The following is a 15,004-nucleotide window of genomic DNA, read 5'->3' on the forward strand; positions in this document are numbered from 1 at the left end:
CAACATCAAATCAGGGGCCCTATCCTGCAGTCTATTGTTTTGGTGTGGTTGTGTTTCACTCCCCTGTACCTGAATAATGTTCTTTGAAGGCTGCTTCATCAGTAAGCTGCTCTGGTGAAATTTTGCAGGCCTAGAATAATGAATAACAATTAAAGGCATTTAAAAAGTAATATTTTTTCCTGCAATTTGGAAATTGATTTATGAATTTGGGGATCCTCCAATTTCATCAAATAAATGGTTTCTTCAACTGAGTTCTTTTGCCAGCTGAGAAAAGCCCCCTGAAGCCTGGCAAGCTTGTGGAACTTTCTTGCCAGTTTATTGATTTTGATAGAAAAGAAACTTGTGACATTTAACAAAATTTGACTATGTGCATGAAGAAAATCCAGAATCATTTTCACCTAGATAATTCCTACATGGGAACCATTACTCAAGCAGTTTGGATTTCTCATCACTTGAACCCAGTTTTCTCAAGAGGATTTGTCTAAGGAGTTTGGTTAGAATATTTTATAAATATGTCTTGAATATTTATGAAAGAGGATAGAGTCTATTCTCTCATTATTAGAAAGCAGTAGATGATTGATAAATAGGTGATACATGGTAAGTAGGTAGGTACATAGAGAGAGAGAGAGAGAGAGACAGAGAGATAGATAGATAGATAGATAGATAGATAGAGATAGATAGGTAGATAGGTAGAAGGTAGATGATAGTACATTGAGAGAAAACATCACATCTTTGGATCTATGATTCTTGGCATAAGAAATAAAATTAACTTTGTCTCAAAGTTCTCTTCCTCCCTTTCCATACATTTTCCACCATCAACAAGCTACTTCTTTTTATGGTCCATCTTTTCTGAATGTTATCACATCTCACAGCTGCAGATGCACGAGGAAGCATCATGTGTCCTCCTACATGGTGAAATACATGAAGAAGAATTAGAGATGTGGCCAGATTTGCCTCCTTACATCGTTTCCCAAACTGAGCCGAAACATCCCCTCTGTCTGCTTAGAGTTCCTTGATTAATTTTGACCAATTTGAGTCATTCCGTCAGTATACAACTCCTATGATCCTTTAACTTAGAAGGATGATTCATTCACAAACATTTATTGAGCACTTACAGTGCTCCAAGAACTGACACGTGCCTTAAGGATACAGAAATGGACGAGATATTTTACCACCTAATAAGATTCTTAACCTAGACTCTAGAACAATAGAGAGGAATGAAATACATAAAATAATATAAAAATAAATGTCTGTATATTGCAAAGCTACAGCAATCAAGACAGGATGGTACTGGCACAAAAACAGAAATATAGATCAATGGAACAGGATCGAAAGCCCAGAGATAAACCCACGCACATATGGTCACCTTATCTTTGATAAAGGAGGCAAGAATATACAATGGAGAAAAGACAGCCTCTTCAATAAATGGTGCTGGGAAAACTGGACAGCTACATGTAAAAGAATGAAATTAGAACACTCCCTAACACCATACACAAAAATAAACTCAAAATGGATTAAAGACCTAAAGGTAAGGCCAGACACTATCAAACTCTTAGAGGAAAACATAGGCAGAACACTCTATGACATAAATCACAGCAAGATCCTTTTTGACCCACCTCCTAGAGAAATGGAAATAAAAACAAAAATAAACAAATGGGACTGAATGAAACTTAAAAGCTTTTGCACAGCAAAGGAAACCATAAGCAAGATGAAAAGACAACCCTCAGAATGGGAGAAAATATTTGCAAATGAAGCAACTAGCAAAAGATTAATCTCCAAACTTTACAAGCAGCCCATGCAGCTCAGTATCAAAAAAACAAACATGGGCAGAAGACCTGTCTCCAAAGAAGATATACAGATTGCCAACGAACACATGAAAGGATGCTCAACATCACTAATCATTAGAGGAATGCAGATCAAAACTACAATGAGATATCACCTCACACCGGTCAGAATGACCATCATCAAAAGATCTACAAACAATAAATGCTGGCGAGGGTGTGGAGAAAAGGGAACCCTCTTGCACTGTTGGTGGGAATGTAAATTGATACAGCCACTATGGAGAACAGTATGGAGGTTCCTTAAAAAACTAAAACTAGAACTACCATATGACCCAGCAATCCCACTACTGGGCATATACCCTGAGAAAACCATAATTCAAAAAGAGTCATGTACCACAATGTTCATTGCAGCACTATTTACAATAGCCGGGACATGGAAGCAATCTAAGTGTCCAGCGACAGATAAACAGATAAAGAAGATGTGGCACATATATACAATGGAATATTACTCAGCCATAAAAAGAAACGAAATTGAGTTATTTGTAGTGAGGTGGATGGACCTAGAGACTATCATACACAGTGAAGTAAGTCAGAAAGAGAAAAACAAATACCGTATGCTAACACATGTGTATGGAATCTAAAAAAAAAAAAAAAAAAAAGGTTCTGCAGAACCTAGGGGCAGGACAGGAATAAAGACACAGACGTAGAGAATGGACCTGAGGACCTGGGGAGGGGGAAGGGTAAGCTGGGATGAAGTGAGAGTGTGGCATGGACATACATACACTACCAAACGTAAAATAGATAGCTAGTGGGAAGCAGCCGCATAGCACAGGGAGATCAGCTCGGTGCTTTGTGACCACCTAGAGAGGTGGGATAGGGAGGGTGGGAGGGAGACACAAGAGGGAAGGGATATGGGGATATATGTATACGTATAGCTGATTCACTTTTTTATAAAGCAGAAACTAACACACCATTGTAAAGCATTTATACCCCAATAAAGATGTTAAAATAAATAAATAAATAAATAAATAACATAAAAACACAAGACTTTTTTTTCTTTTTTTTTTTTTTTTCCCTTTGGTCTAGAGGTTTCCTCCCTGATGTCACATCCACATCATGCTTCTGAATTGACTTGACTCTTTTGAATCAATGGTGTTAAACCACAAAGTCCACCAGCATCTCAGGTGTGTTGTGGGGAATAACAACTGCCAAGCAGCGAGTCCCAAGTCTGGGCTAATCCCTTTTACTTCAATGGATTGAGCTTTCTGTAGAGTCTCTGTCCCTATTGGGCTGTAGGTGCCAAGGAAGGCCACAGGATTGATCTTTGTGCCTTGGGCAAGATTCTCACTAAAATAATATTCAAATGCTCTCTGAGGACTGTTTGATTACCAAGAAGCAAAAGATTTTAACAGCCAAAAGCCAATCCTGTTCTTTGGAATTCTCCACTTCTCTGTTCGTTACCTGGGTTGATTCTTACAGAACCATTATCTCAGTTTCCATGCTCGTGTTGAAGATTCTAGGTCTTTATTTTTAAGTCCAGCGTCAACGTGCTTTATAGATCTGGATATTAGGATATATGCTCCCAGCAGCTCCTCTTGGATAGTGTTTAAGTGTTTGAAATGAACAGATCTAAAGAAGTGGCTTGTCTGATGTCTGGAAGTCGCAGACCTGGGTTCCAACTCTAGACTGGGTGTTTACAACTGTGTGTGAAATTGGGAAGTACCTGCATTGTTGATTTAATTAGTGTGGGGCGAGGCTGGATATGTGTTTCTTTACATGTTTCCTAGGTGATTTTAATACAGTGGATCTCAACCTTGCCTGTTCCAAATATCCCAATGTGCAACCTGTGCCCCACTTTAATTAGATCAGAACCCTTGGGAGTGGGACCAAAGCACCGGTATTTTTTAAAGCTCCAAATGATTTCAATGAACAGTCAAAATGGAAACTAGTGCCCCCAGCCCTGCTACTTATTAGCTGTGTAATCTTAGTCAGTAGCTCAACCTGACTAAGCCTCAGTCTGCTAATCTGTAAATTGAGGATAATTATCATGCCTGTTTCAGAGAGCATTATAAGGATTATATGAGATGATTTACGGAGGGAACTTCACAGTGTTTAGCACACAATAAATACTCGATAAATAAAACTATCATCATCTTAGTCAGCTCGTGCTGTCATAACAAAATACCATGGACCAGATGGATTAAACAAGAGCATTTTATTTTCTCACAGTCCTGTAGGCTAGAAGTGCAAGATCAGGGCTGGGTTCTGGTGAGGGCTCTCTTCCTAGCTTACAGGTGGACTCCTTCTTGCTGTGTCCTCACATGGCAGAGCTCTCTCTCCTTCTTCTAAGGCCACAGTCCTATTCAATTAAGACCCAACGCTTAGGACCTCATTTAACCTGAACTATCTCCTAAAGACCTTAGCTCCAGATACAGTCACATTGGGGTTTAGGGCTTCAACATATGAATTGGAGGGGTGGGCACAGGTCAGTCCATAGCAATTGTTGTCATCACTATCCATTTCCAGAACTCTCTTGCTCAGGTGACTAAATGTCCAGGTTTGCCCAGGATGTTCCTGGTTTCAGTGCTTAAAATCCTGTATCCCAGGAAGCCTCTGTTGCAGCCTGTATCAAATTCATCCAACGTAATATCCAAGCTAGAATCCATTGCTAGCCTGGAATCTTCTCTCACATCTACTTCCTGTATCTGATCAATCATCAAATCTAAGCAGTTCTAACTTTTAAAAATGTATTTTAGTTTTTCCTCCATATCTCCATTCTTACTGCTACCTCCATTGGTTATGCCCTTGTTATCTCCCACCTAGAGCACTGCAGGAGCCCCCTTCACTCTAAACCAAACCCGAGCATGCGTCAGAATCCCCTGAGATCTTGTTAAAACAGAGAGATTGCTGTATCTCTTTTCTTTCCTCCTTTCTGATCGGGTAGGTCTGGAGCGCTGAGAATTTGCACTTCTAACAGGCGATGCTGATGCTTTTGCCTCCACAACTTTTGGGTTCTTAACTGAGCGGCGGGGTGGTTTTCGCTCTGCCCATCCAGAGCCATTGGAGAGATGGAGCCCGCTGGAGATTCCAGAAGCATGTGGGTCCTGCAGCAGCAACATTCCCATCCAGGGGCTCTTTGTGGATTGCAGAATTCCACGTCAGCAGGAAAGACCTGGCACCAAACTAGCCTATTATCAAGTGACCTGCTCAGCTGTGAACTCTCTTTATCCCATCCTCGTTCCTGTTCACAACAGTTACTCCTCATTTAAAATGCTGAGTCAGCCACTCCTCACAGACGACTTAGGCTGGGACCTCCCTGACTTGTGAATTGGACTGTGTTGTCATTCACCACGCTCAAGACCTCAAGATGTTCCAGACTCCTCACCAGCCCAAGGTAGAGTGGATGTCTCCAAACAACTGGGAAATTGTTTCTCCTGAAAAATCTTCATCAGGTCTAAATATATTTATTAATATATTCATTCAACCTGGTTAAATTCTGGATGCTCTTCATCCATTCATTCGTGCTTTCTTTCATTCATTCAATAAATCTTTATTGTGCTTGTTATGTGCCAGTACCAGCCATACAGTGATGAGATCATTCAGGGCCTCTTCCAAATCCCATGATGTTTAGAGCATAGGGAAGTTCCTTTATGTCTGAAACTTAAGCAGAAACTCAACTGCCCTGATTCTGGTATTCTCTCTTATATAGAAAGCAAAACATTTTCCTCTCTGCCCTTGGGCCTCAGCATATAAACAATCTGACCAACTCCTAAAGTCTCTACCTGCTGCCATGTTCTTAATACATTATTGACCGAGGGATTTTTGCAGAAACGAATGCCTGTTAGTCAAAAATGTGTTAAGATATGGATACACACACTCTCACTTGCATGCATCTTTCATGTCATATTAATCATCACTTCTTGGTGATGCTTCCATCAGCTTATTGTATTAGGTATTATTGTTACTAAACAAATGTGGTCCCTAAACTTCTCAACTTAAAATAGCACACAAATCTCAAAGTTTCTTTGGAATAAGAATCTGGGTACAGCTTAGCTGGGTCCTCTGCTTCATGGTGTTTCACCTGGCTACAGTCTGCAGTCTCATCTGAAGGCTCAGCTAGGGAAGGATTCATTCGAAACTTCCTTGCTGGTCGTTGGCAGCATTCAATTTCTTTTGGGCCATTGGACTGAAGAACTGAGTTCTCCTCTGAATGATGAGTGACAGTCATGACCTGTTCCTTGTCCTGTGGCCTCTCCCACACGGCAGCTTGCTTCACCAAGAAGGCAATAGAGAGAGTCTATGAGCAAGATGAAAGGCACAACTTTTGTAATCAAATCACTGGGATGGCATCCCATCACCTTTGATCTATATTGTTGGTTTGAAACAAGTCACTAAGTCCAGTCCACACTCAAGGGGAGAGAGACGTGAATACCTGGAGGCGCAGCTCCTTGAGGGCCATGTTGAAAGTCTGCCTGCCGCATCCACAGATGACGTTTAGGTCCTTCTCTTGTGTGCTTTTGTAGAATCCCATCCTTGACAGTGGTAAGGCCTCTGCTGGTTAATTTGATGTGTCAACCAGACTAGGCCATGATATTTGGGCAAACATCAGTCCAAATGTCACTGAGTTGGTTTGTTTTCAATGAGATCAATATTTACATCAGTAATAATTTAATAATAATAATAATCCATAATGTAGGTGACCCTCATGCAATCAGTTGAAGACCTTTAAGAAATAAAAGACTGAGGTCCCCCAAGGAAGAGGGAGTTTTGCTTTCATATGACCTTTGTACTCAAGCTGCAACAACAACTCTTTCCTGGGTCTCCAGACTGTCGGCCTGCCCTGCAGCCCCACAATCTCAAGAGCCAATTCCTTACAGTAAATCAATCACTCTCTCTCTCTCTCTCTGTCTTTCTCTCTAGATAGATAGACACATACATACATAGATAGATAGATAGATACATAGATAGATAGATCTACACACATACATACACACACAGACACGCAGACACACACACACACACACACACACACACACACACACACTCTACTGATTCTGTTTCTCTGGAGGACCATGATTAATACAGGCCCGTAACCATATTGAGTCAGTTATTTATTTACATGATATTTATTTTCCCCATACACCTTTATTTTCTGTGAGGCTAGTACTGTGTCTATCTTGTTTCCTACTGCATTCATTCTCTCTGGCCATAGTGGACTTGACACTAAAAATGTAGTCAATGAATGCTTGTAGAATTCACACATACACATATGTATAATCTACAACATTCACAACTTTTTGGCCAGCCCAATGTTTGAAATCATACTAAGTGGCATTCATTTTGTACTAGTTAATTCCACCATAAGTCATGCTGTATGTTTTAGCCATATATATAGGTATCGTTAGAGTCTTTTAAAACTCTGGGAGCCATGAAGTGAGACTGCCTAGCCCCAGGAAGTCACTGATCACCCCATGGGAAAGGTGGCACACGTGTGAGAAGGCAGGTGTGTCATCTCTCCTATTGGACAATAGCCCATTTCATCACTTCTTTGAAAACCCAAGGTTTGAGAGTGCATTCTCTTTATGGGAAATAGACTTCAAGTTTATTTCCAAGAGAGGAATTTGAAAGTCAGCTATAATTAACTTGGGGGTTGCAATTTGGCAAGCTCTGGCTAATTGACATGATGGCTCCCGCGCTGTCCTGATGAATCAGCAAACCTCGAACTGCCAGGCGATTCAGCCTATCACTCAGGATGGGCCTAGACAGCTCCACCGTCCAAGTGAACACCTTGCCTCAGTTGCTACTCTCTCGGAACTTTCTCCATGACAAGGGTTCATGATGCATAATGAGACTGGAAATGGAGAGTCCAAAAACCAGAGACATTTATCTTCCCCTCTCCTGTAACCCTGGCATATGTGAGATTTGCAGTGCTCAGGCCCAGTGCGGGTTTTAACGTGTGGGGCTGAGTGTCTGGGACACAGAATGACACATAAGGCAGGGTTATTAGTGCAATAGCATCAACTCGAGAACACTTCCTCAGATCCCTTCCCACCGATAAGAACTTATCAGTGCGTATACTGATTGGAGATTTATCTGTACCGTCAGTGACTCTGGAATGATTTGGGCCTGTGTTTCCTCCAAAGGTGAAATACTGAGCAGCACCGTGTAGATGTGTAGGAAGCTCACGCTGATAGCTTCTTGTACCCTGGCCAGTATTGCACAATGTTTGGTTGGGTAGTTCCGGGACTGCTGGCCCAGACTGAGAATGTGCAGGGACAGCACGTCCCAGAATCAGAAAAGGTGGTCTTTTAGCCCAGAGGACCACACGGTCCCGAAAGGGGTGGGATTACAAGGAAGGTGGGGCCCATGGCTTTAGCACAAAAAGGGTATAAAATGTGAACTTCTAGCCAAGTGTATCTAGCCAAATATCTGTTTATGGCCTGAGGAAGTTTCTGGGACAGTCATGGAAGCAGGGAGGGTCTGCCTAGAACCTTCTGCAAGGACAGCTTCAGTGCCCCATGCAAACCTCCCATGAGCTGAGTAGACAGGGGTCCTTTGAAAAGCTGAGTGGGGTGCCACAAGGATGAGGCGAAGAGAATGTAGATTCCCAAGTGATTAAGATATTCAGCAAAGGTCCTAGCTTGTCAGAGGCTACGGGAGGGCTGGACGGGGCGACATGAGCCAGGCGTGGATGGAACACACTTTCAACACGGTAGGCCTCAACTTGGGATTTCTAATAAAGAGTAAAATAGTGAGAAGTGGGGCAAAGTAAATACAAATCTTAACACTAATACTAAAAATGAATATAATTTATTGAGAACTTACTACCGGGTCAGGGTTTGTGCTAATGACGTCATGAATGTAGCATGTGTCTGAACTGGCACCATGCCAATCAAGTATTAGTCTCTCCAGTTTGATAAGCGAACCAAGTCTCAGGGAACTTGAGAAAAATGTTCAGCATTAAACACCTACTAAGTGGTAAACTTTGGATTGCACTTAGTATATTTGATGCCAGGTTCAAGCTCTTTCTATCACACCATTGAGCCATAAAGTATTCTGGAGAGTGGCATCATTTTGTTCACTGAGCTTCAACAGGAATTCTTAGACATCATTCTGTTAGAGCCTTACTCATTTTCTGTTTGAATATTCTAGGAACAGGAAGCTCACTAATCCCTTCAAGGTAGCCCAATTTACTGGGGAATGGAAAGAAATATTTTAAAGTTTTTCTTCATTTTAATATATATAAAATTTTTATATATATATATATATATATATATATATATATATATATATATATATATATATATATAATTATATATCTACATATAATACGTATAACTTTAGAAATTCAGATGTCTGTTTTGTGAAAAATTGTCCTGAAGGGATTCTGAAGCATATACCTACTTAAGAATTTCTTTATACCAGTGGGTTGGCAAACTAGGGCCAGAAGGCAAAATCTGGTTTCTTTTTTCTTTTTTCTTTCCTTTTTTTTTGGTCGAATCTGTTTTTGTAAATAAAGTTTTATTGGCCCATAGCCATGCCTTCTCACTGGTGTGTTGTCTATGGCTGCTTTCAAGCTGCAATGGGCTGGGTCAAGCAGTACTGACAGACACTGACTGGCCCACAAAACCAAAACTATTTACTGTTTGGCCCTTTACAGAACAAGCTTGCTGCCCTCTGTTCTGAAACATGAGTGCTCATTAAAAAAAAAAAAGAAAATCACCTGGAGAAGTTGTTAAAAATGTCAGTGAGCTGGGGGAAGAGCTTTCCATGGCTTTGGAATAGCACATAAGAGACACTAAGGCAGGAAAGAGCTTGGCTTATTCGTGGGACTGAAAGGTGTTCCGTGGTTCTGGAGCAGAGACGACAAGGGGAGGACAGGGGAGAACACGTCACACAGGATCCGGGAAGCTTTGGAAGATGTCTGGACTGTATCCCATTTATTAAAACAGATGAAGGGTTTAAAGTAAGGGAAGTAATATGAACACATTTATATTTTAAAAGGATTACACCAGCTGTGTGAAGTAGGGAGAACAGACTGGGGAGGGGCAGGAAAGGACGCAGGATGACCAGTGGAGACCTCTGTCACCCAGTTGAATAACAATGGTGACTCGGACTAGTCTGTCCCAAGCTGTATAACCTGGCAAGTAGTTCAACTGGAATTGATGGAAAGAAGAGCAGAACATGAACTCTGGGCAGCAAGGAAATCACCATGGAAGTCGGTGGCATTGAGAGGGGGCTTAAAGGATGGCAGGAATGTGGAGACCCAAGAAAAATCAAGTAGTTTCTCTCTCTCTCACCACATTCTAATTTAGGAAGTGGTCTAAAAAACACATAGGGAATAGGCAGTAATTCTTCATAAAAACTCTTAAATTGATATTTCCTTTTCTTGGCAAAATAGCCACCATCGTATCAGAGTTATACTTGTACATAGTTCAGCATTTTTTTCTCTAGCCCCTTGAGTTTTGCTTTAAGAATCTGCCATTTTGACTGTTTCATATTAATTCATCTCCAATAACAATTACAAATGAATGTTTACTTTGCTTGATAACATTTACAGTTCTTCTGGTTGGCTAATATTTGTTACTCTTTTTTTAAAACCTATTATTAGGAAGTGCTTGCAGTGTTGAACTTTTGAGCATTTTGTTTGATTCTAAAGCACCTAATGCTTCATACCATGGACCATGGGTGCTTGCATATGAACGATGTGAATACGCACACATACACATGGTAGGAAAAGAGAATCTTTTCTGATAAAATTAACAGGAGGACTAGTCTCCATTCAACACCATCAGATAAATTTTGTAAAGGCGATTATTGAACCTCCCGGGGGTTAGCTCTTTGTCTTGTAACATGGGGACACTCATGACTAAAGGGTTGAGTCTACCAGGGACACTTATTTTGCTGCTCTCTCTTCTTCCCCATTGTCTGGGATAAGCAGCCACCTCTGGCGGTGTGATCACATATTCTAAATAGATTGCCAAGTAGGATACGTTAATGTCTTGTGAAAAGGAAATGTCGTCTGTGACATCATCTGAGCCCCATGAGTGATATATTTCAAGGTGGATGAGAGATATCCTACAGGATGCTTTATTGATCCTCCTCCACAGCCGTAAGATTTTTGTTTAAAGAGTCAGTATTCATGGCAGAGCACCCAAAGTAAAATCCATACACGGAGAAGGAGAAGTGAGAGAGTAGGGAAAGTAGGTGAGGCTGGTTTCATGGGTGCTGCTGACCTGGCTGGGCTCTGGGGGGGCTCCCTGTTGAACAGATCCCTGCATTGAAATGGGTGGAGGCTACTCAGAACCCCTTTTGGCAGCCATGGTGAGAAAGGAAAAAGAAGGTTGAGGAAGGCCACGTTGGACGGCACTCATTCCCTGTGAGAAAATGGTGACTGGAAATAGCTTTCGTCCTGGCCAAAGGCCGTACCAAGAGACATCGGGCGAGTGTCATACTTACGGCCAGGAAACATCTGGCTTAGTCAGGAAACGGATGGAATTTGAACATAGGCACATCTGCGGTGACAGGAGGGTGGGATCCGAGAATGAAGAAATTTTGACTTTTGGGAGAGGAGATATAATTGAAAAAATAAGAAGAGAAAAATATCTAATAACCTGTGTTCTTCTCTCCCCACCCCACCCCCATTTTTAGCAAACAGTCTTATTTTTTAATTTTAGTTGGCTAGGCTTTGCATCAGGTATGTTACGAACACTGAGATAGAAGACTCAGGAGAATACATTTCCAGAGAGAAGGGCCCAAGAAAGAAGCCAACCAAAAGTCTTCTGGAAGAGATATCTCAAACTTAGTTTTTCTGCGAAACAATTATCAGGGCCCACTTGGGAAATGGTAGATTAGATGCCTAATTAACATATGGCCCTGTAGTTATACTTGATGGCTACTCTCCAGTAGGAAAGAAAACATCTTCTTCCAAGTATTTTAAAGATTGCTGAGTCAGATAAGAGACTTTAAAAAAGGATTAAACAATTCAAAGTCAGAGAAGCAAAATGGAGATTAGCAATGAGGCGATTTGGATGCGTTCAAGTACAGAGGAAGCAGCTGGCCATCAGGGAGGCATCAGAGGCAATTTAATGAGCCAGGAGCCAGAAGCCCCCATCTGGGGAGGTTTGCATCTCCCACTAATTTGGTTCACCCCTGACTGCACTTCCTCCTGCTTTACTCCTCCCGCCCCCCTCCCCCCCAAAAAATCCCACCTGTATTAGTATTAAGCCTCATGGCTAAGGAATGGAGTAGGGAAGAAATAAAGTGAAGAAGAGATCCAAGAAATCAGTAAAAAGAAGGCTTTAAATGTGTAGAAATAGCAGTATCTTGGTAGTTTGTGTCTTTTGTAAGTTTCAGTTGTGAATTTTGCTCAAGCTTGTGGGCAGAAAGTTCCAAAATAGAAACCCTTATACCAACCATTACATGGAAACAACTCCAGGCCACTAGTGGAGACACAGGAGTGAATGTCATGAGAATGAAACTGACCCAAATGAGACTTCGCAATTGGCGGAGAAAAGGCGAGAGAGTTGAGATAGGACCCTGTTCAACTCTGAACTCAGAGAGAGAGGATCCAGTGAGGACAAGCTCCAGTGCAATTCCTAGAAACTAGCATGTCTCTGGATCAGCATCTCCCAGAGTTGGTCCTGGCTTTTTTTTTCTTTTTCTTTTTTGAGACAATGGAGGGTGTCATAGGTGAAAGCAAAATTCAGCCAGGACTGAGAACTCTTTTTTAAATCATGAATTCCTCGACGACAGGGCCTCTCTGATTTTAATCTAAATCCTGATAACTTCAAGACTTAATTCAGAGCTTAGTAACTATTTGATGACCTGAGTATCCCTTGCACATAGCTCAGCAAACACTTTAATGTGGCCATCTACGGGAGGGACGCAAAGGGTCATAGCCCATCCTTACCTTCTGTGGGGCTTAGCTGCTCTTGCATAAACTGGAGATAACATACCTACCTGGGAAGACTCTCATGAGACATAAGACTTAACTTGGGTCAAACAGTAACTGTTCTCTTACCCCCTTTTTCGATCTTCCACAGTGCAGGGACTACTAAAAAACCTGAAGTGTCTTCTGATGCAGAATCAGCTTGATTTGTGTGGGAAAAGCCAAACGGGAGGCATTGGGTGAGGTCCACATTGTCCACAGTCAGACCCATCTGTCCCTCTTCACCGAGGCTGCATCCTGTGGGTACGGTGGCCTGGGAGCTGGGGAGGATGCTTGGGGGGACAAGTGCCAAAGAGGCCAATAATTCTGTCAGGGGGTTGAGGAGATACAATGGGACCCGAGGGCACGGAGCCAGAGGCAGGCCTCCCTCAGAACAAGTGCAGCCTTCTGTCTATACCAGCCCTGCTAGATCTGCTGCTTCTCCTCACCAGGCCCTGGGGTCTTCCATGTTTCTCATTTTCATTGGTTTGTTGGTTGTTCTGGGAAATGGACACAGAAAGCCTGGTTAAGGCAGTGCTCTGGGAAGGGCTTGCTTTGACCAGCCTGCCTGTCTGGGCATTAACATCTTAGCCAGACCAGCCAGTTGGTACCCACCGCCCCCCACCCGTCCCCAGTCAGGGTGCATTGGGAGGCACGGTAGCCACTAGTAAGGCACTCAGGCTTTGAAATCAGGCTGACCGGGTCACCATTTCCGCTCCTCCACTACTGGGTGGAGTGTCTAGGCGTGCCCAGCCACAACCAGCTTCAGGGAGCCAGTGCTGGGACACGTCCCTCTGATCAGGTTTAGTCCAGTGTCCCCTGGGCTCTCCTTCCTCTGAAGGAGGCTTGAGAGTTTCACACTGGCTTTGAATCTGGCCTCCTGTATTTGCTTGCTGAGTGACCTTGGGGGGAAAAATCCCTTCATCTCTATAGATCTCAGTTTTCTCAAAGGGAAGTAATATTACCTGTTGGAGGATTAAACTAGATACAGTTTGTAAAACATCTAGCAGGGTTTCTGTCCCAGGGTGAGCTTTTATTACATGCTATCTATCATAATTTTTCTCTTAGCTGGAACATCTTTCCCCGGGTACGCACATGGCTTGATCACTTCCTTCAGGGCTTTGATCAGAAACTACTTTTTTTGAGTGAGGTCCTCTGTGTTCACTTACAAAACACTGAATTTCACCTCTGCCCCAGAATTACCCTATTCTTTCCTCTGCCTTATTTTTCTCTACTTTTCACAATCTCAGACTAATTCATCTGTCTATCTGTCTATCCACCTATCTATTTATCTACCCAACTGTCTATCCAGCCATCCATGCATCCATGCATCCATGCATGCATCCATCTGACTTTCTAGCCATTCATCCATCCATGATCCATCTAGCTGGCTAGCTAGCTATGTCTATCTTGTCTGTATCCTCCTTATAAAATATAAGCTTAAACAGGGCAGGCATTTTCATCTATTTTTTTTTAAACTGCCGTATCCACAGAACCTAGAACAGTGCCTAGCACTTAGTAGAGACACAATAAATAGTGATGGCTTAGTGAATATTACTGTTGTCGTTATTCTTCTTTAGGTTGGCACTTCGTGATAGCAATGTAAGGCTTAGTCCGCAGTCATTAAATTCATGCACTGATCTGAGAGCTGGCTATAGTAACAGTGGTGTTACCTTCAGGATCAAAGTGCACAGGCACTCATTCCTTCAGCTTCTGGGAGCATTGCCTCTTTGAGATTTGCTCTGGGCTGATGAGAGTTGCCTTGTCCAAAGTCATGACTTTTTCCTAAAGGCAGCTCACACCCAGTGACTTGTAGATGCACTCGTATAAAGGGCTGACCCACTTGCCCCAATTCAGGACAAGTCTCAAGGGCAATCCCAGATCCCTGAGAGGTTGGCTGAAACCTCCGTTACAACTGCATCCCCACCCAACTTCTCCCTCTGCCCAGTCCTGCTTCCTTTACTCCTGTTCGTATATTGATCCTGAGAGCTTTCGCTGATAAAGTTTCTGCTTATAAATCTCCATCTCAGAATCTACTCCCCACTGACCTGCGATGGTGACCTTTTATTACAATTTATGGAAACAGATTCTTTGCATGTGCAAAGACCCAAACTTCACATCACAAAGAGGTCCCATCCTATGCTTTCTCAAAGGCAATCCTTCTTTCCAATCTAATACATATTATGCTCCACCACTTGTCTTACCTGAGATTAGCGTATTTTGTTCATCCAGTGAATAGATGCTGAGCGTCTGGTGTGTGCCCAGCACCATGCTAGACTTGCTACATGGGGAA

This window comes from Eschrichtius robustus, chromosome 19, assembly GCF_028021215.1.
Source record: "Eschrichtius robustus isolate mEscRob2 chromosome 19, mEscRob2.pri, whole genome shotgun sequence".
Taxonomy (NCBI): Eukaryota; Metazoa; Chordata; class Mammalia; order Artiodactyla; family Eschrichtiidae; genus Eschrichtius; species Eschrichtius robustus.